Source organism: Atractosteus spatula, unplaced genomic scaffold, assembly GCF_055471065.1.
Source record: "Atractosteus spatula isolate fAtrSpa1 unplaced genomic scaffold, fAtrSpa1.hap1 Scaffold_5, whole genome shotgun sequence".
Taxonomy (NCBI): Eukaryota; Metazoa; Chordata; class Actinopteri; order Semionotiformes; family Lepisosteidae; genus Atractosteus; species Atractosteus spatula.
Genome location: NW_028296879.1, coordinates 291,194 through 310,757, shown reverse-complemented (window position 1 = coordinate 310,757; position 19,564 = coordinate 291,194). Strand labels below are relative to the sequence as shown.

General features: G+C 57.7%; 11 non-coding genes across 11 annotated transcripts; all 11 read left to right on the top strand.

Moving 5' to 3' along the window:
* Window positions 1–371: 371 nt before the first annotated feature.
* Window positions 372–562, top strand: LOC148806520 (U2 spliceosomal RNA). The gene has a single exon (XR_016089329.1). It is a non-coding gene; the product is annotated as a U2 spliceosomal RNA (small nuclear RNA).
* Window positions 563–1,351: 789 nt separating this feature from the next.
* Window positions 1,352–1,542, top strand: LOC148806519 (U2 spliceosomal RNA). The gene has a single exon (XR_016089328.1). It is a non-coding gene; the product is annotated as a U2 spliceosomal RNA (small nuclear RNA).
* A 785-nt stretch (window positions 1,543–2,327) lies between these two features.
* On the top strand, window positions 2,328–2,518 carry LOC148806518 (U2 spliceosomal RNA). The gene has a single exon (XR_016089327.1). It is a non-coding gene; the product is annotated as a U2 spliceosomal RNA (small nuclear RNA).
* A 5,832-nt stretch (window positions 2,519–8,350) lies between these two features.
* On the top strand, window positions 8,351–8,534 carry LOC148806517 (U2 spliceosomal RNA). Its single transcript, XR_016089619.1, has one exon. It is a non-coding gene; the product is annotated as a U2 spliceosomal RNA (small nuclear RNA).
* A 786-nt stretch (window positions 8,535–9,320) lies between these two features.
* Window positions 9,321–9,511, top strand: LOC148806516 (U2 spliceosomal RNA). The gene has a single exon (XR_016089326.1). It is a non-coding gene; the product is annotated as a U2 spliceosomal RNA (small nuclear RNA).
* A 798-nt stretch (window positions 9,512–10,309) lies between these two features.
* LOC148806515 (U2 spliceosomal RNA) lies at window positions 10,310–10,500 on the top strand. Its single transcript, XR_016089324.1, has one exon. It is a non-coding gene; the product is annotated as a U2 spliceosomal RNA (small nuclear RNA).
* A 785-nt stretch (window positions 10,501–11,285) lies between these two features.
* LOC148806514 (U2 spliceosomal RNA) lies at window positions 11,286–11,476 on the top strand. The gene has a single exon (XR_016089323.1). It is a non-coding gene; the product is annotated as a U2 spliceosomal RNA (small nuclear RNA).
* A 785-nt stretch (window positions 11,477–12,261) lies between these two features.
* On the top strand, window positions 12,262–12,452 carry LOC148806513 (U2 spliceosomal RNA). Its single transcript, XR_016089322.1, has one exon. It is a non-coding gene; the product is annotated as a U2 spliceosomal RNA (small nuclear RNA).
* Window positions 12,453–13,235: 783 nt separating this feature from the next.
* LOC148806512 (U2 spliceosomal RNA) lies at window positions 13,236–13,426 on the top strand. Its single transcript, XR_016089321.1, has one exon. It is a non-coding gene; the product is annotated as a U2 spliceosomal RNA (small nuclear RNA).
* Window positions 13,427–14,229: 803 nt separating this feature from the next.
* Window positions 14,230–14,420, top strand: LOC148806511 (U2 spliceosomal RNA). The gene has a single exon (XR_016089320.1). It is a non-coding gene; the product is annotated as a U2 spliceosomal RNA (small nuclear RNA).
* Window positions 14,421–15,205: 785 nt separating this feature from the next.
* LOC148806510 (U2 spliceosomal RNA) lies at window positions 15,206–15,396 on the top strand. Its single transcript, XR_016089319.1, has one exon. It is a non-coding gene; the product is annotated as a U2 spliceosomal RNA (small nuclear RNA).
* Window positions 15,397–19,564: the final 4,168 nt, after the last annotated feature.

Here is a 19,564-nt window from a genome sequence, read left to right as displayed (position 1 = left end):
GTGTGTGTGTGTCCCCGTCCCTCCCGAGAGAGCGCTGCCCCTTGCCTCTGCCCGCAGGTGCCGACGGTCCGCTTTCGCTTGCAGCTCACTCGGCACGGCTGCTGCTGGTGGGAGGGGCCTAAGCTAAGGAGGCCGGCCGGCTGGCGCCCCCCGCGGCTGCGGTCGTTGTCGGGCCGTTGACAGGAGATCAAAGAGCAGGGCCCCCGCCCGGGACTGGCGGGCAGGCAGGCGAGCAAGCAGGCAGGCAAGAGAGGGGGAGAGCGGAGTCCGGGCGGCCGGCAGCCGCGTGCGGACCGGGCTCCAGAGGCGTCGGCCTGCGCCGCTGCGCGCCAGCCGGACGCCCGCGCGCCCGCCCAAGGCCGGCGTCGGGCATCGCTTCTCGGCCTTTTGGCTAAGATCAAGTGTAGTATCTGTTCTTATCAGTTTAATATCTGATACGTCCCCCATCGGGGGACCACATATTAAACGGATTTTTGGAACAGGGAGCTGGATCAGGAGCTTGCTCCGTCCTCTCCACGCATCGGCCCGGTATTGCAGCGCCTCCGGGAACGGTGCACTACCTTCTCTCAGCGGTGAAAAGACAGACGTAGCTAGCAAGCAAGCGAGGTGGACCGGAGCTCCTTCCTCTCCGGTCTCGTCTCTCGTCCATCTGTGTGTCTCTGTGTCTCTCTCTCTCCCCCTCCCCGTTCCCGTGCTCCCTCCGTGCACTTTCCCGCGCCTCGACTCTCTCGGCAAGCAGGCCGGCCCCCTTTTCGGCTCCCGTGCGTTTTCCCTCCAAAAAACTTAGTTTTTTCCTCCTTTTTCCAGGGAGGCAGGCGTGGCTTGTGTGTGTGTGTGTGTGTGTGTGTGTGTGTGTGTGTGTGTGTGTGTGTGTGTGTGTCCCCGTCCTTGCAGGCGGGCCCCTTTCGACAGCCGGCCGTTTTCCCTCCAAAAAACTTAGTATATACACCTTTTCTTTCTTTTTTTCGGCAGGCAGGCAGGTGTGTGTGTGTCCCCGTCCCTCCCGAGAGAGCGCTGCCCCTTGCCTCTGCCCGCAGGTGCCGACGGTCCGCTTTCGCTTGCAGCTCACTCGGCACGGCTGCTGCTGGTGGGAGGGGCCTAAGCTAAGGAGGCCGGCCGGCTGGCGCCCCCCGCGGCTGCGGTCGTTGTCGGGCCGTTGACAGGAGATCAAAGAGCAGGGCCCCCGCCCGGGACTGGCGGGCAGGCAGGCGAGCAAGCAGGCAGGCAAGAGAGGGGGAGAGCGGAGTCCGGGCGGCCGGCAGCCGCGTGCGGACCGGGCTCCAGAGGCGTCGGCCTGCGCCGCTGCGCGCCAGCCGGACGCCCGCGCGCCCGCCCAAGGCCGGCGTCGGGCATCGCTTCTCGGCCTTTTGGCTAAGATCAAGTGTAGTATCTGTTCTTATCAGTTTAATATCTGATACGTCCCCCATCGGGGGACCACATATTAAACGGATTTTTGGAACAGGGAGCTGGATCAGGAGCTTGCTCCGTCCTCTCCACGCATCGGCCCGGTATTGCAGCGCCTCCGGGAACGGTGCACTACCTTCTCTCAGCGGTGAAAAGACAGACGTAGCTAGCAAGCAAGCGAGGTGGACCGGAGCTCCTTCCTCTCCGGTCTCGTCTCTCGTCCATCTGTGTGTCTCTGTGTCTCTCTCTCTCCCCCTCCCCGTTCCCGTGCTCCCTCCGTGCACTTTCCCGCGCCTCGACTCTCTCGGCAAGCAGGCCGGCCCCCTTTTCGGCTCCCGTGCGTTTTCCCTCCAAAAAACTTAGTTTTTTCCTCCTTTTTCCAGAGAGGCAGGCGTGGCTTGTGTGTGTGTGTGTGTGTGTGTGTGTGTGTGTGTGTGTGTGTGTGTGTGTGTCCCCGTCCTTGCAGGCGGGCCCCTTTCGACAGCCGGCCGTTTTCCCTCCAAAAAACTTAGTATATACACCTTTTCTTTCTTTTTTTCGGCAGGCAGGCAGGTGTGTGTGTGTCCCCGTCCCTCCCGAGAGAGCGCTGCCCCTTGCCTCTGCCCGCAGGTGCCGACGGTCCGCTTTCGCTTGCAGCTCACTCGGCACGGCTGCTGCTGGTGGGAGGGGCCTAAGCTAAGGAGGCCGGCCGGCTGGCGCCCCCCGCGGCTGCGGTCGTTGTCGGGCCGTTGACAGGAGATCAAAGAGCAGGGCCCCCGCCCGGGACTGGCGGGCAGGCAGGCGAGCAAGCAGGCAGGCAAGAGAGGGGGAGAGCGGAGTCCGGGCGGCCGGCAGCCGCGTGCGGACCGGGCTCCAGAGGCGTCGGCCTGCGCCGCTGCGCGCCAGCCGGACGCCCGCGCGCCCGCCCAAGGCCGGCGTCGGGCATCGCTTCTCGGCCTTTTGGCTAAGATCAAGTGTAGTATCTGTTCTTATCAGTTTAATATCTGATACGTCCCCCATCGGGGGACCACATATTAAACGGATTTTTGGAACAGGGAGCTGGATCAGGAGCTTGCTCCGTCCTCTCCACGCATCGGCCCGGTATTGCAGCGCCTCCGGGAACGGTGCACTACCTTCTCTCAGCGGTGAAAAGACAGACGTAGCTAGCAAGCAAGCGAGGTGGACCGGAGCTCCTTCCTCTCCGGTCTCGTCTCTCGTCCATCTGTGTGTCTCTGTGTCTCTCTCTCTCCCCCTCCCCGTTCCCGTGCTCCCTCCGTGCACTTTCCCGCGCCTCGACTCTCTCGGCAAGCAGGCCGGCCCCCTTTTCGGCTCCCGTGCGTTTTCCCTCCAAAAAACTTAGTTTTTTCCTCCTTTTTCCAGGGAGGCAGGCGTGGCTTGTGTGTGTGTGTGTGTGTGTGTGTGTGTGTGTGTGTGTGTGTGTGTGTGTCCCCGTCCTTGCAGGCGGGCCCCTTTCGACAGCCGGCCGTTTTCCCTCCAAAAAACTTAGTATATACACCTTTTCTTTCTTTTTTTCGGCAGGCAGGCAGGTGTGTGTGTGTCCCCGTCCCTCCCGAGAGAGCGCTGCCCCTTGCCTCTGCCCGCAGGTGCCGACGGTCCGCTTTCGCTTGCAGCTCACTCGGCACGGCTGCTGCTGGTGGGAGGGGCCTAAGCTAAGGAGGCCGGCCGGCTGGCGCCCCCCGCGGCTGCGGTCGTTGTCGGGCCGTTGACAGGAGATCAAAGAGCAGGGCCCCCGCCCGGGACTGGCGGGCAGGCAGGCGAGCAAGCAGGCAGGCAAGAGAGGGGGAGAGCGGAGTCCGGGCGGCCGGCAGCCGCGTGCGGACCGGGCTCCAGAGGCGTCGGCCTGCGCCGCTGCGCGCCAGCCGGACGCCCGCGCGCCCGCCCAAGGCCGGCGTCGGGCATCGCTTCTCGGCCTTTTGGCCAAGACCAGGGGAGAGATCGTTGGACCGCTACCAGTGCCTGCAGACTTTTGGATCCAGAGGGAATTTTCGTGTTGCTGGTTCCTGTTTTCCGGAGAGTTGCTTTTTCTTGCAAGGAGGATACTTTTGAAGACCTTTGAGAAGAGTGTCGGAAGGCTGTTTTCCCGCAATGGCCGAGGGCCAGGCCCCCCCCGGGTGGGCCAGCCAGGCTCCTCGGCTGAAATGGACCTTGCGTTTTAAATGGGTGAGAGAGAAAGAAATGATGGGTAGATATGAGTTTGAATGCAAGATTTTGTTTGGAATTCTGAAAGCGATACCTATTGAAGTGAAGTGTTTGCAAGGAAACAGGCCTTTTGGCTTTTTTGATGTGACCTTTAATAATGACCAGATCTATAAGAGAGTCTCTGGGAAGTGTGAGGAAATGGTGAATGATGAACTGTTACGGGACTTTGAGATTTTGGGTCTGGCTCAGGATGATGTGCGATTTATAATCGTAACTATGCATGACCCCTTCATTGAGGATGACATTATCACTGCTTACCTGTGGATGCATGTGGATGTCCTGGCAGGCCCCCAGATAATTGGTGACAGATTCCGGGTCTGGAACGGGAGGCGCAGATACCAGGTGCGGCTCAGGCGGAATGTTGGGCGCGCGGACGGGTTCTCGCACCCCCCGTCGGCTTTCTTCCTGGGTCAAAGCAAAGGTTACATTTATTATCAGAACCAGCCGTCCTACTGCAGGAAGTGTTGTTCCTTCGGCCACATGGACAAAGACTGCACTGCCACCTCCTGTTCGAGGTGTGGAGCACGGGACCACACTAAAGGGAGATGTTTCCAGAAAACTTGCTCTCTGTGTGGGGATACAAACCATCTGTATAGAGAATGCGTATGGAGAGACCCGGAGATGGCCAGGGAACAAGAGAGAGGCTTCCCAGATGCCGCACCGGTGGAATCTGACTCGGAGCAAGAAGGAGATGAGGAAGACGAAAGAAGAGAGGAAGGCAAAGGAACTGAGAGGACAGAGGGGAACAGGAATGAAAACGTCGAAACAGGTGACGGCAAAGAGATCGAGGGTGAGGAGAGAGCAGAAGTGGATGTGAGTGAAGCATCAGACACCGGTTTGGACAGCAGCGGTAGCTTACCTGCTGGTCAGGTGGCTAGAGCCGTGGACCTGTTCGAGCACCTGCCGCAAGATGGCCTGGCGATGGACCTGGGTGACTTCGACCTGGAGGGGAATGTGGCAGTCCAGAAAAGGCCAAGGGAGGATTCCGAAGAAGAGCTGCCTGCGGGGGAGGAGAAGAAGGCCAAGGAGGACGCTCACGCAGAGGAGGATGTAGAAGAAGGCATGGCGATGGAATCCTCCCCTGAGCGGGAGGAGGCTGCAGTGTCGCATTGGGGTCAGAAGGGGCACCTGTTAAAAGAAAGAGTACCGGAGTCGCCTTACCTGCGCTGCGTTTCGGTGGCTCCGAGCGTGGTGCAGTCCACTTCAGAGGAGGAGGGCTCAACCCCTTATAGGACAAGTGACACAAGTTCTTCGGAGACGGACAGCTCTGCAGAACCAGATGTGGATCCTGGGGGGAGAGATGGTGGGAGGTCGAGATGACCTTCAAAATTTTAACTGTAAATGTTAGAGGATTGAAAAATAGGTCTAAAAGGATTGCTGTGTTTAAAATTTTGCGTGAAAATAAGTTTGATATATGTTTTTTACAGGAAGTGCATTTGGGTGGTGATACAGATGTGAAGCGGTTTTCTAAAGATTGGGATTCGGGGAAGTCCTTTTGGTGTGTGGGGGGAGTACATTCTTCTGGGGTTGGTATATTATTTGGGAACAACCACATTGAGGTTACAGAAACTTATTTTGTGCGGCCAGGGAGAATTCTTGTGGTGGATGGGGTATACCTAAACATAAAAATGAGATTCATAGTCGTCTATGCACCGGCGGATAGGACATCAAGGGGGGGCTTCTTTTCAGACTTAGTCCCCTGGTGTGTAACTAATAGAAAATTAGTGATTGCCGGTGATTTTAATGAAGATCTAAATAAAAGAACAGCAGGATCCCGAGAAATTAACAAACTGTTGAGGGATTTTGACCTTTTTGATAGTTTTAGTCTCAAAGGGCCTGCAGCAGTAGGGTTGATTCCCCCAGTTACTTGGAGGAACGCAGCAGGGGCCGCCAAAAGATTGGATTACGTGTTCCTGTCTCGAGGGTTGGTGATTGCTAAAGCCTCGGTCGTACCTTTTTATTTTTCCGATCACGAATTGCTGGTGGTAGAGGTGGAAGGGGTGGGGGTCAAGTTTGGTCCAGGTTACTGGAAATTAAACACAGCCGTGCTGAGTGAGGACGGCTACAAAGAGCTAATTAGAGCCAAATGGTCCTTTTGGTTAGGACAGAAACAAGACTGGCCGTCACTAATTCAATGGTGGGAGTATGTTAAGTGGCAGGTGAAGGAAATCTCAATCCGGTATTGTAAGCGCCGAAACCAAAGAAAGAACTTTGAAGTGAGAAGGCTTCAAAAAGAGCTGGAAAACATGTATGAGGAGACAAACAAAGGTGCAGATTTTAATTTCTCGAAGGCCCAGGAGCTGAAGGCGCGACTTAGAGAACTTTACCTTAGACAACCCAGAGAGCTTTTAATCAGAGCTGGCATCGGCTTTCTGGATGGACAAGAAGAGGTCTCAGGTTTGCTCTTTAAATCAGTCAAAGCCAAGCGGGTTAAAAGAGCATTCGGGAGTTTGTTTACTGCAGAGGGGGAGGTGGTAAGTACTCCGTATGAAATGTTGGATGAAGCCGTAAAGTATTTTACTACTTACTTCAATAAGAGGGAGGGGGAGCCTGTAAAGGGGGTTGGTGGTTTGGAGCACATTGAGAAGAAGGTCAGTGCTGAGGAAAACAGGGCTCTAGTGACACGCATTGAGCTAGCCGAAGTTGAGGGGGCGACTCGGAGAATGAAAACTGGGAAAGTTCCGGGGGTTGACGGCATCCCGGTAGAATTTTACCTGACTTTCTGGGATTTGATAGGGTCATCACTGCTCGAAGTTTTTCAAGCAATTCTAGATGGTGGAGCTTTGGGAGACACAATGGCACAGGGAGTTCTGTCTCTATTATTTAAGAAAGGTGATCCTAAGAGGCTAGAAAATTGGAGGCCTATCCAATTATTGTGTGTCGAATATAAAATCTTGGCAAAAATCTTGTGTGATAGGATAAGGAAAGTTCTGCCATCAGTAATACAGCCGGATCAGACCTGCGGCGTGGCGGGTAGGTCCCTACACTGGAACCTTGGCCTGCTCAGAGATACCATTGCTTGGGCAGAAGACAGACATCAGTGTCTGTTGATAGCCAGTCTTGACCAAGAGAAGGCATTTGATAGGGTGGATCATCAATGCTTATGGGATGTGTTAGATCGTTATGGAGTCAGCGGTAGTTTCATCTCTTGGCTGAAGGCCCTGTATGGAGGTGCTTCCACCAGAGTCAACATAAACGGTTTTATGAGTGAACCCTTTGATGTAAGCAAGGGCGTCAGACAAGGCTGTCCTTTGTCTCCAATTTTATATGTAGTCTACATAGAGCCACTATTGGAGTTGATAAGACGAGATAGAAGGGTTGAGGGCATAGTGATCCCGGGAAGCGGAGGCCTCCAAACTAAAGTGTTGGCCTACGCGGATGATGTTGTCCTAACTTTGAGCTCAGATAGAAGTCTTTTAGTCGCACTGGAGCTGATAGAAGTCTTCAACCAATGCACAGGTGCAAGATTGAACAGAAATAAGAGCAGTGTGCAGTATTTCGGCCCTTGGAGTAATAGGGATGAGGTGGTAGGAGGTCTGTCTCTGGAAATGGATTCTTTGAAAATATTGGGAGTGCAGTTTGACAGGGAAGGGACTGGAAGAAGGAATTGGGAGACTCGTTTATCCCAGGTGAATAGCAAACTTGGCCTATGGAAGAAAAGATCACTGTCCTATTCAGGGAAGGTTGTGGTACTGAAAGGTGACATTTTACCAAGTCTTGTGCACATTGCAAAGGTCTTTCCTATGCCTGCTTGTTTTAGACGCTCCTTAACTAAGATGGTGTTTGATTTTGTATGGGGGGGTGGTTATGAGTATGTGAAGCGTCTAGATATGTACAGGGACATCAGGGAGGGAGGTAGAGAAGTCCCAGATTTACCCATTAAACTAGATGCCATATTTGTGGCTGACCTTTGTAAAGCGGTAGATGACAAGATCTCATATAAACATCAGTTCTTTGTCCGGCTTTGGTTCGCCTGGGTCGTCAAGCCTTCAGAAGTGTGGAGGAACGACGTTCCCAAGGCTGAAATTTTACCGTGGTTCTACGAACATGCGGCAGCATGGTTAAGGAAGTACGCAAAAGATGCGGACAGGTCAGTGATTGTCTCTCATAGGCTCTTATATAAGACAGCTAAGAGCAATGAAAAGGGAACAAATGTGGTGGTTCCGACTGATGTCTGGAAAAGGGTGCAACCTAAGAGCCTGGATAACAGGCTCAAAGACTTAAATTGGATGTGTGTTTGGGGACGTCTGCCTGTAAGGGAGGTAATGCACAGACATAAGCTGGCGCGTTCAGCGACTTGTCCAAGACCGCAATGTGCAGAGGTGGAGTCAATCACTCATGTGTTCTGGGGTTGCAGAATTGCAAAAGCAGTGTGGGGGCAGATGTCGGATCTTTTTAATAAACTGGAACCGGGGTTTGTTCTATCCGGGGATAAAATCTTGAGACGGTGGGGCAGGTCTTCAAGAACTGCGAGACATGACCTTGTAACCTGGTTTTTAATCAGTATGGTAAAATTTGTGTTATGGGGATCGAGAAACAATCTGGTCAAACATGGCCATGTGGAAGGGGCTGGGGCAATATGTGGGAGGGTTCGTTTTGAGCTGCAGAAGATGTTGTCAGTAGAAGTGCGTAGGTGGGGTTTTCACGCAGCAAAAGAAAAATGGAAACCGCTGCTGGATTAATGGAATAAGTTTTGCCGTTTGTGGATTGTGATTTATGTTCTGTGATTTTGTCTTGTATTGTCATAATAAATGTAAAAATAAAAAAAAAAAAAAAAATCTGTTCTTATCAGTTTAATATCTGATACGTCCCCCATCGGGGGACCACATATTAAACGGATTTTTGGAACAGGGAGCTGGATCAGGAGCTTGCTCCGTCCTCTCCACGCATCGGCCCGGTATTGCAGCGCCTCCGGGAACGGTGCACTACCTTCTCTCAGCGGTGAAAAGACAGACGTAGCTAGCAAGCAAGCGAGGTGGACCGGAGCTCCTTCCTCTCCGGTCTCGTCTCTCGTCCATCTGTGTGTCTCTGTGTCTCTCTCTCTCCCCCTCCCCGTTCCCGTGCTCCCTCCGTGCACTTTCCCGCGCCTCGACTCTCTCGGCAAGCAGGCCGGCCCCCTTTTCGGCTCCCGTGCGTTTTCCCTCCAAAAAACTTAGTTTTTTCCTCCTTTTTCCAGGGAGGCAGGCGTGGCTTGTGTGTGTGTGTGTGTGTGTGTGTGTGTGTGTGTGTGTGTGTGTGTGTGTGTCCCCGTCCTTGCAGGCGGGCCCCTTTCGACAGCCGGCCGTTTTCCCTCCAAAAAACTTAGTATATACACCTTTTCTTTCTTTTTTTCGGCAGGCAGGCAGGTGTGTGTGTGTCCCCGTCCCTCCCGAGAGAGCGCTGCCCCTTGCCTCTGCCCGCAGGTGCCGACGGTCCGCTTTCGCTTGCAGCTCACTCGGCACGGCTGCTGCTGGTGGGAGGGGCCTAAGCTAAGGAGGCCGGCCGGCTGGCGCCCCCCGCGGCTGCGGTCGTTGTCGGGCCGTTGACAGGAGATCAAAGAGCAGGGCCCCCGCCCGGGAACTGGCGGGCAGGCAGGCGAGCAAGCAGGCAGGCAAGAGAGGGGGAGAGCGGAGTCCGGGCGGCCGGCAGCCGCGTGCGGACCGGGCTCCAGAGGCGTCGGCCTGCGCCGCTGCGCGCCAGCCGGACGCCCGCGCGCCCGCCCAAGGCCGGCGTCGGGCATCGCTTCTCGGCCTTTTGGCTAAGATCAAGTGTAGTATCTGTTCTTATCAGTTTAATATCTGATACGTCCCCCATCGGGGGACCACATATTAAACGGATTTTTGGAACAGGGAGCTGGATCAGGAGCTTGCTCCGTCCTCTCCACGCATCGGCCCGGTATTGCAGCGCCTCCGGGAACGGTGCACTACCTTCTCTCAGCGGTGAAAAGACAGACGTAGCTAGCAAGCAAGCGAGGTGGACCGGAGCTCCTTCCTCTCCGGTCTCGTCTCTCGTCCATCTGTGTGTCTCTGTGTCTCTCTCTCTCCCCCTCCCCGTTCCCGTGCTCCCTCCGTGCACTTTCCCGCGCCTCGACTCTCTCGGCAAGCAGGCCGGCCCCCTTTTCGGCTCCCGTGCGTTTTCCCTCCAAAAAACTTAGTTTTTTCCTCCTTTTTCCAGGGAGGCAGGCGTGGCTGTGTGTGTGTGTGTGTGTGTGTGTGTGTGTGTGTGTGTGTGTGTGTGTGTGTGTGTGTGTGTGTGTCCCCGTCCTTGCAGGCGGGCCCCTTTCGACAGCCGGCCGTTTTCCCTCCAAAAAACTTAGTATATACACCTTTTCTTTCTTTTTTTCGGCAGGCAGGCAGGTGTGTGTGTGTCCCCGTCCCTCCCGAGAGAGCGCTGCCCCTTGCCTCTGCCCGCAGGTGCCGACGGTCCGCTTTCGCTTGCAGCTCACTCGGCACGGCTGCTGCTGGTGGGAGGGGCCTAAGCTAAGGAGGCCGGCCGGCTGGCGCCCCCCGCGGCTGCGGTCGTTGTCGGGCCGTTGACAGGAGATCAAAGAGCAGGGCCCCCGCCCGGGACTGGCGGGCAGGCAGGCGAGCAAGCAGGCAGGCAAGAGAGGGGGAGAGCGGAGTCCGGGCGGCCGGCAGCCGCGTGCGGACCGGGCTCCAGAGGCGTCGGCCTGCGCCGCTGCGCGCCAGCCGGACGCCCGCGCGCCCGCCCAAGGCCGGCGTCGGGCATCGCTTCTCGGCCTTTTGGCTAAGATCAAGTGTAGTATCTGTTCTTATCAGTTTAATATCTGATACGTCCCCCATCGGGGGACCACATATTAAACGGATTTTTGGAACAGGGAGCTGGATCAGGAGCTTGCTCCGTCCTCTCCACGCATCGGCCCGGTATTGCAGCGCCTCCGGGAACGGTGCACTACCTTCTCTCAGCGGTGAAAAGACAGACGTAGCTAGCAAGCAAGCGAGGTGGACCGGAGCTCCTTCCTCTCCGGTCTCGTCTCTCGTCCATCTGTGTGTCTCTGTGTCTCTCTCTCTCCCCCTCCCCGTTCCCGTGCTCCCTCCGTGCACTTTCCCGCGCCTCGACTCTCTCGGCAAGCAGGCCGGCCCCCTTTTCGGCTCCCGTGCGTTTTCCCTCCAAAAAACTTAGTTTTTTCCTCCTTTTTCCAGGGAGGCAGGCGTGGCTTGTGTGTGTGTGTGTGTGTGTGTGTGTGTGTGTGTGTGTGTGTGTGTGTGTGTCCCCGTCCTTGCAGGCGGGCCCCTTTCGACAGCCGGCCGTTTTCCCTCCAAAAAACTTAGTATATACACCTTTTCTTTCTTTTTTTCGGCAGGCAGGCAGGTGTGTGTGTGTCCCCGTCCCTCCCGAGAGAGCGCTGCCCCTTGCCTCTGCCCGCAGGTGCCGACGGTCCGCTTTCGCTTGCAGCTCACTCGGCACGGCTGCTGCTGGTGGGAGGGGCCTAAGCTAAGGAGGCCGGCCGGCTGGCGCCCCCCGCGGCTGCGGTCGTTGTCGGGCCGTTGACAGGAGATCAAAGAGCAGGGCCCCCGCCCGGGACTGGCGGGCAGGCAGGCGAGCAAGCAGGCAGGCAAGAGAGGGGGAGAGCGGAGTCCGGGCGGCCGGCAGCCGCGTGCGGACCGGGCTCCAGAGGCGTCGGCCTGCGCCGCTGCGCGCCAGCCGGACGCCCGCGCGCCCGCCCAAGGCCGGCGTCGGGCATCGCTTCTCGGCCTTTTGGCTAAGATCAAGTGTAGTATCTGTTCTTATCAGTTTAATATCTGATACGTCCCCCATCGGGGGACCACATATTAAACGGATTTTTGGAACAGGGAGCTGGATCAGGAGCTTGCTCCGTCCTCTCCACGCATCGGCCCGGTATTGCAGCGCCTCCGGGAACGGTGCACTACCTTCTCTCAGCGGTGAAAAGACAGACGTAGCTAGCAAGCAAGCGAGGTGGACCGGAGCTCCTTCCTCTCCGGTCTCGTCTCTCGTCCATCTGTGTGTCTCTGTGTCTCTCTCTCTCCCCCTCCCCGTTCCCGTGCTCCCTCCGTGCACTTTCCCGCGCCTCGACTCTCTCGGCAAGCAGGCCGGCCCCCTTTTCGGCTCCCGTGCGTTTTCCCTCCAAAAAACTTAGTTTTTTCCTCCTTTTTCCAGGGAGGCAGGCGTGGCTTGTGTGTGTGTGTGTGTGTGTGTGTGTGTGTGTGTGTGTGTGTGTGTGTGTGTCCCCGTCCTTGCAGGCGGGCCCCTTTCGACAGCCGGCCGTTTTCCCTCCAAAAAACTTAGTATATACACCTTTTCTTTCTTTTTTTCGGCAGGCAGGCAGGTGTGTGTGTGTCCCCGTCCCTCCCGAGAGAGCGCTGCCCCTTGCCTCTGCCCGCAGGTGCCGACGGTCCGCTTTCGCTTGCAGCTCACTCGGCACGGCTGCTGCTGGTGGGAGGGGCCTAAGCTAAGGAGGCCGGCCGGCTGGCGCCCCCCGCGGCTGCGGTCGTTGTCGGGCCGTTGACAGGAGATCAAAGAGCAGGGCCCCCGCCCGGGACTGGCGGGCAGGCAGGCGAGCAAGCAGGCAGGCAAGAGAGGGGGAGAGCGGAGTCCGGGCGGCCGGCAGCCGCGTGCGGACCGGGCTCCAGAGGCGTCGGCCTGCGCCGCTGCGCGCCAGCCGGACGCCCGCGCGCCCGCCCAAGGCCGGCGTCGGGCATCGCTTCTCGGCCTTTTGGCTAAGATCAAGTGTAGTATCTGTTCTTATCAGTTTAATATCTGATACGTCCCCCATCGGGGGACCACATATTAAACGGATTTTTGGAACAGGGAGCTGGATCAGGAGCTTGCTCCGTCCTCTCCACGCATCGGCCCGGTATTGCAGCGCCTCCGGGAACGGTGCACTACCTTCTCTCAGCGGTGAAAAGACAGACGTAGCTAGCAAGCAAGCGAGGTGGACCGGAGCTCCTTCCTCTCCGGTCTCGTCTCTCGTCCATCTGTGTGTCTCTGTGTCTCTCTCTCTCCCCCTCCCCGTTCCCGTGCTCCCTCCGTGCACTTTCCCGCGCCTCGACTCTCTCGGCAAGCAGGCCGGCCCCCTTTTCGGCTCCCGTGCGTTTTCCCTCCAAAAAACTTAGTTTTTTCCTCCTTTTTCCAGGGAGGCAGGCGTGGCTTGTGTGTGTGTGTGTGTGTGTGTGTGTGTGTGTGTGTGTGTGTGTGTGTGTCCCCGTCCTTGCAGGCGGGCCCCTTTCGACAGCCGGCCGTTTTCCCTCCAAAAAACTTAGTATATACACCTTTTCTTTCTTTTTTTCGGCAGGCAGGCAGGTGTGTGTGTGTCCCCGTCCCTCCCGAGAGAGCGCTGCCCCTTGCCTCTGCCCGCAGGTGCCGACGGTCCGCTTTCGCTTGCAGCTCACTCGGCACGGCTGCTGCTTGTGGGAGGGGCCTAAGCTAAGGAGGCCGGCCGGCTGGCGCCCCCCGCGGCTGCGGTCGTTGTCGGGCCGTTGACAGGAGATCAAAGAGCAGGGCCCCCGCCCGGGACTGGCGGGCAGGCAGGCGAGCAAGCAGGCAGGCAAGAGAGGGGGAGAGCGGAGTCCGGGCGGCCGGCAGCCGCGTGCGGACCGGGCTCCAGAGGCGTCGGCCTGCGCCGCTGCGCGCCAGCCGGACGCCCGCGCGCCCGCCCAAGGCCGGCGTCGGGCATCGCTTCTCGGCCTTTTGGCTAAGATCAAGTGTAGTATCTGTTCTTATCAGTTTAATATCTGATACGTCCCCCATCGGGGGACCACATATTAAACGGATTTTTGGAACAGGGAGCTGGATCAGGAGCTTGCTCCGTCCTCTCCACGCATCGGCCCGGTATTGCAGCGCCTCCGGGAACGGTGCACTACCTTCTCTCAGCGGTGAAAAGACAGACGTAGCTAGCAAGCAAGCGAGGTGGACCGGAGCTCCTTCCTCTCCGGTCTCGTCTCTCGTCCATCTGTGTGTCTCTGTGTCTCTCTCTCTCCCCCTCCCCGTTCCCGTGCTCCCTCCGTGCACTTTCCCGCGCCTCGACTCTCTCGGCAAGCAGGCCGGCCCCCTTTTCGGCTCCCGTGCGTTTTCCCTCCAAAAAACTTAGTTTTTTCCTCCTTTTTCCAGGGAGGCAGGCGTGGCTTGTGTGTGTGTGTGTGTGTGTGTGTGTGTGTGTGTGTGTGTGTGTGTGTGTGTGTGTGTGTGTGTGTGTGTCCCCGTCCTTGCAGGCGGGCCCCTTTCGACAGCCGGCCGTTTTCCCTCCAAAAAACTTAGTATATACACCTTTTCTTTCTTTTTTTCGGCAGGCAGGCAGGTGTGTGTGTGTCCCCGTCCCTCCCGAGAGAGCGCTGCCCCTTGCCTCTGCCCGCAGGTGCCGACGGTCCGCTTTCGCTTGCAGCTCACTCGGCACGGCTGCTGCTGGTGGGAGGGGCCTAAGCTAAGGAGGCCGGCCGGCTGGCGCCCCCCGCGGCTGCGGTCGTTGTCGGGCCGTTGACAGGAGATCAAAGAGCAGGGCCCCCGCCCGGGACTGGCGGGCAGGCAGGCGAGCAAGCAGGCAGGCAAGAGAGGGGGAGAGCGGAGTCCGGGCGGCCGGCAGCCGCGTGCGGACCGGGCTCCAGAGGCGTCGGCCTGCGCCGCTGCGCGCCAGCCGGACGCCCGCGCGCCCGCCCAAGGCCGGCGTCGGGCATCGCTTCTCGGCCTTTTGGCTAAGATCAAGTGTAGTATCTGTTCTTATCAGTTTAATATCTGATACGTCCCCCATCGGGGGACCACATATTAAACGGATTTTTGGAACAGGGAGCTGGATCAGGAGCTTGCTCCGTCCTCTCCACGCATCGGCCCGGTATTGCAGCGCCTCCGGGAACGGTGCACTACCTTCTCTCAGCGGTGAAAAGACAGACGTAGCTAGCAAGCAAGCGAGGTGGACCGGAGCTCCTTCCTCTCCGGTCTCGTCTCTCGTCCATCTGTGTGTCTCTGTGTCTCTCTCTCTCCCCCTCCCCGTTCCCGTGCTCCCTCCGTGCACTTTCCCGCGCCTCGACTCTCTCGGCAAGCAGGCCGGCCCCCTTTTCGGCTCCCGTGCGTTTTCCCTCCAAAAAACTTAGTTTTTTCCTCCTTTTTCCAGGGAGGCAGGCGTGGCTTGTGTGTGTGTGTGTGTGTGTGTGTGTGTGTGTGTGTGTGTGTGTGTGTGTGTCCCCGTCCTTGCAGGCGGGCCCCTTTCGACAGCCGGCCGTTTTCCCTCCAAAAAACTTAGTATATACACCTTTTCTTTCTTTTTTTCGGCAGGCAGGCAGGTGTGTGTGTGTCCCCGTCCCTCCCGAGAGAGCGCTGCCCCTTGCCTCTGCCCGCAGGTGCCGACGGTCCGCTTTCGCTTGCAGCTCACTCGGCACGGCTGCTGCTGGTGGGAGGGGCCTAAGCTAAGGAGGCCGGCCGGCTGGCGCCCCCCGCGGCTGCGGTCGTTGTCGGGCCGTTGACAGGAGATCAAAGAGCAGGGCCCCCGCCCGGGACTGGCGGGCAGGCAGGCGAGCAAGCAGGCAGGCAAGAGAGGGGGAGAGCGGAGTCCGGGCGGCCGGCAGCCGCGTGCGGACCGGGCTCCAGAGGCGTCGGCCTGCGCCGCTGCGCGCCAGCCGGACGCCCGCGCGCCCGCCCAAGGCCGGCGTCGGGCATCGCTTCTCGGCCTTTTGGCTAAGATCAAGTGTAGTATCTGTTCTTATCAGTTTAATATCTGATACGTCCCCCATCGGGGGACCACATATTAAACGGATTTTTGGAACAGGGAGCTGGATCAGGAGCTTGCTCCGTCCTCTCCACGCATCGGCCCGGTATTGCAGCGCCTCCGGGAACGGTGCACTACCTTCTCTCAGCGGTGAAAAGACAGACGTAGCTAGCAAGCAAGCGAGGTGGACCGGAGCTCCTTCCTCTCCGGTCTCGTCTCTCGTCCATCTGTGTGTCTCTGTGTCTCTCTCTCTCCCCCTCCCCGTTCCCGTGCTCCCTCCGTGCACTTTCCCGCGCCTCGACTCTCTCGGCAAGCAGGCCGGCCCCCTTTTCGGCTCCCGTGCGTTTTCCCTCCAAAAAACTTAGTTTTTTCCTCCTTTTTCCAGAGAGGCAGGCGTGGCTTGTGTGTGTGTGTGTGTGTGTGTGTGTGTGTGTGTGTGTGTGTGTGTGTGTGTGTCCCCGTCCTTGCAGGCGGGCCCCTTTCGACAGCCGGCCGTTTTCCCTCCAAAAAACTTAGTATATACACCTTTTCTTTCTTTTTTTCGGCAGGCAGGCAGGTGTGTGTGTGTCCCCGTCCCTCCCGAGAGAGCGCTGCCCCTTGCCTCTGCCCGCAGGTGCCGACGGTCCGCTTTCGCTTGCAGCTCACTCGGCACGGCTGCTGCTGGTGGGAGGGGCCTAAGCTAAGGAGGCCGGCCGGCTGGCGCCCCCCGCGGCTGCGGTCGTTGTCGGGCCGTTGACAGGAGATCAAAGAGCAGGGCCCCCGCCCGGGACTGGCGGGCAGGCAGGCGAGCAAGCAGGCAGGCAAGAGAGGGGGAGAGCGGAGTCCGGGCGGCCGGCAGCCGCGTGCGGACCGGGCTCCAGAGGCGTCGGCCTGCGCCGCTGCGCGCCAGCCGGACGCCCGCGCGCCCGCCCAAGGCCGGCGTCGGGCATCGCTTCTCGGCCTTCTGGCTAAGATCGGAAAGTACGTGGCAGGCCCGCGGCTTGATGACTTGGCTGGGGGACGAGAAGACGACGACGGAGAAGACGGAGAAGACGACGGCGGCGACGGCGGCGGAGAGGAGGGAGATCGAGGACCAACCAGAGGGAGGAGAACCAACCTGCCGGAGGAGGACGGAGGCCGCGGATTCCAAGCTACCACGGGTAGTCGCCCTGGGTTGAGCCCAGGGGGCGAAGTGGGGCTTCCTGATGGCGGCGGCGGCGGCGACGACGGCGGCGGCGGGTGAGTGGACCCGCGACCTGGCGGCTGGGCACCCTCTGTCCCGTGAGGGACAGATGCGGCGCACAGTGCGCTTCGTGGTGAAGACGGCGGAAGATAAGGCTACCTGGATGAAGAGGGACAAGTTTGAAAGAGACATTTTGTTTCATGGACTTGGGATTAAGGTCAAGGATATCACTAGTTTGCAGGATTTCCCGGGGAAAGGTATTTTTGATTTGACAATGGAGTCGGACAAGTTGTGCGAGACTGTGTGGCAGAAGGCGCAATCCGGGAAAAATTCTTTTCCGATGTCTTTGTTTTTGATGGAGCCTCTCTTTGCGAGGGAGCTGAGGACGCTTACCGTCCACCTGTTTAACACGTTGTTGCCTGAGCGAGACATTGTGATGTATTTAACCAGGTTTGTGGACATTCAAGGGGCCGGCAGCAAAGTGGTGGACGAGGCGGGGGTCTGGACCGGGAGGAGGAGGTATTTGGTCAGGCTCCGACCTCAGCCGTCTGGAGAGGAGGGCGTTTTGCATCCCCCTGCCTACTTTAATATCGGGTCAAACAGGGGCTACCTTTTCTACCCAGGGCAGCCCCTGACATGTAAAAAGTGTTTGCAACAGGGACACATTGCAGCGAACTGCCCAGGAGGTTTCTGCAGGAGGTGCGGTGCGGAGGGACACGAGGCGAAGAACTGCGGACAGGTACTGACATGTGATCTGTGTGGGTCAGCGGGTCACGTGTATCGCTCGTGTCCCAGAAAGCAGAAGAGCTTTGCGGACATTGTGAAGGCTCCCCCGAAAGATCCGAGACTGGAATTACCAGGACCCTCCGGTGGTCCGTTTATGTTTTTCGGGACTGTGGGGAAAACTAAGGAGGGGGATAAGGGTGGACCAGGGCAAGCAGCAGAGGGGGCGGGTGAAGCGGGTGACGAACACCCAGAGTCCAGGTCCTGGGCTGATATGGTCCCAGAAGGCCGACCAGAGTCCCCGAGCTGGTCCCCGGTTTTAAGTAGGTCTACAAAGAGGAAGGGAGGGAGAGGGCCGAAGGGCCCTGATTTGCGACGCGCCAAGTTGGGGTTGCAAAATCGTTTCCGGGGGCTGCCTATTGAGACTTTAGGCAGCGATTCAGATGGAGTGGAGGAAGACAGTAGCCGGGAGGGGGTAGCATCCGGGAAATCCCTCGAGCCTGGTTTCGAAAAGGTGGAGGGTGCGGGTGGAGCGACGGGAAAGAAAGGAGAGGAGGTGGCGGGGAGGGGAAACGCAAGGGGGGAAAGGTCAGGGGAGGGATTGGAGGTGGAGGGGGGTACTCTTTCTGCCGTTTCAGTCACCCCTGAGGAATCAGAGGAGGTGGAGGTGAGCGAGGAGCCACTTCCTCCAGGTCAAGGTGAGCCGGTAGTGGCTAGTGAGGGAAGTGAGATGGAGGTAGGGAGTTTAAAAGAGATAGAACAGCCGGCTCACCCGCAGGTACCCGGGGATCCCGAGAGCGAGTCATCTTCCTCGGGGGAGGGGAGCTTGCAGCACTCCGGGGAGGGGGAGAGCGATTCAACATCAGCTGAGACAGATAACTCAGAGGTTAGCCAGGAAGAGGAGACTAGGGTACAAACTTCTCATGACCCGCCATGAGTCGTATTATTTGTACGGTAAATGTGAGGGGTTTGAGGAACCCTGCGAAGCGGACTGGCGTCTTCAAAGACCTTGCGAGTCGCCAGTTCGGCTTTTGTTTTGTTCAGGAGGTTCATTTGGGGTCACAGAAGGATGTAGCGGATTTTAAGAAAGAATGGCAAAAAGGAGAGTCCTGGTGGAGCATTGGAGGGGTGCACTCTTCAGGCATCGGGATTTTATGTGGGGTGTCAAATTTTGTGGGGGGTGAGGTTTGTGTGGTTGTTCCGGGGCGTTTATTGGTAGTGGATGGGGTGTGGGACGGCCTGAAAGTGCGCCTGATAGCGGTGTATGGACCGGCTGAAAGGCGCCTTCAGGCAGATTTTATAAGAAAGATCGAGCCACTCCTATTTACCAACAGAACGGTGGTGATGGGCGGGGATTTTAATGTCGATATTGGTGACACAAATAGGGCAGGGGCGCGAGCCCTGAGAGAGTTGGTGAGTCATTTTAAATTGCAGGACGGCCTTAACATCTCGGGCCCGGCCTCTAAACAGTTTACTTGGAGCAACGGCAAGGATATCTTCAGGAGACTGGATTACATCTTCACTACCCTAAGTGGACGGTCTACGGTAGGACATATTGTTCCTGTATGGTTTTCTGACCACATGTTGCTGTCTGCCTGTCTGACCTCGGATGACCCAGGCCCCAGATCAGGTTACTGGAGGCTAAATGTTAAGGTGTTGTCCGAGGTTGAGTTCAGAAGCAGGATAGTTGACCTGATTGAAAGTCTCTGCAGTCAGAGATGGAAATATCTGTCCGCTGTCAATTGGTGGGAGATGTGTAAAAGAGTTATATGCAAGGAATCGGTCAAATATTGCCGAGACAGGAGACGGAAGGAGAGGGAGGATTTAGATCAGCTCCAACAGGAGTTACAGACCCTCTATGAGGGATTTAATCAGGGAGGCTCTTTTGACGCACCGAAGGCGGCGGAGATCAGGCTTCGGATGAAAGAGTGGTGGTTGGCGCGAGCCAACGATTTTCTCTTTAGAGCGAAGGGAAATTGGAGGGAAAAGGATGAGAAATGCTCGGCTATGTTTTTCGGCTCGGTGCGTTCTCGGCAAGCCAGAACTTTGGTGGAGGGCCTAAAGCAAAAAGACGGTTCCGTTACCTCTGACCCAGCAGATATGGTCAGGTGTGCCTCGGATTTTTACAGGGAACTGTTCTCGGGGAAACCAGTGGACACTGACTTGTGGGAGGAGTGGTTGGCGGGAATAGTGACGGTAGAGGAGGGCATGCCTGAACTGGAGGGAGAGCTTTCGGGTGAGGAACTAAGGGAAGCCATGGCAGGGATGCGGAGGGGGACGGCTCCCGGAATTGATGGCTTGCCCATTGACTTTTACGTGGTGTTTTGGGATAAACTGCAGCCTATCCTGCTCGAAGTTTTTAACGAAATCTTAGAGTCAGGGGAGTTAACGGGAACTATGAAAACTGGAGTTCTGTCTTTGAT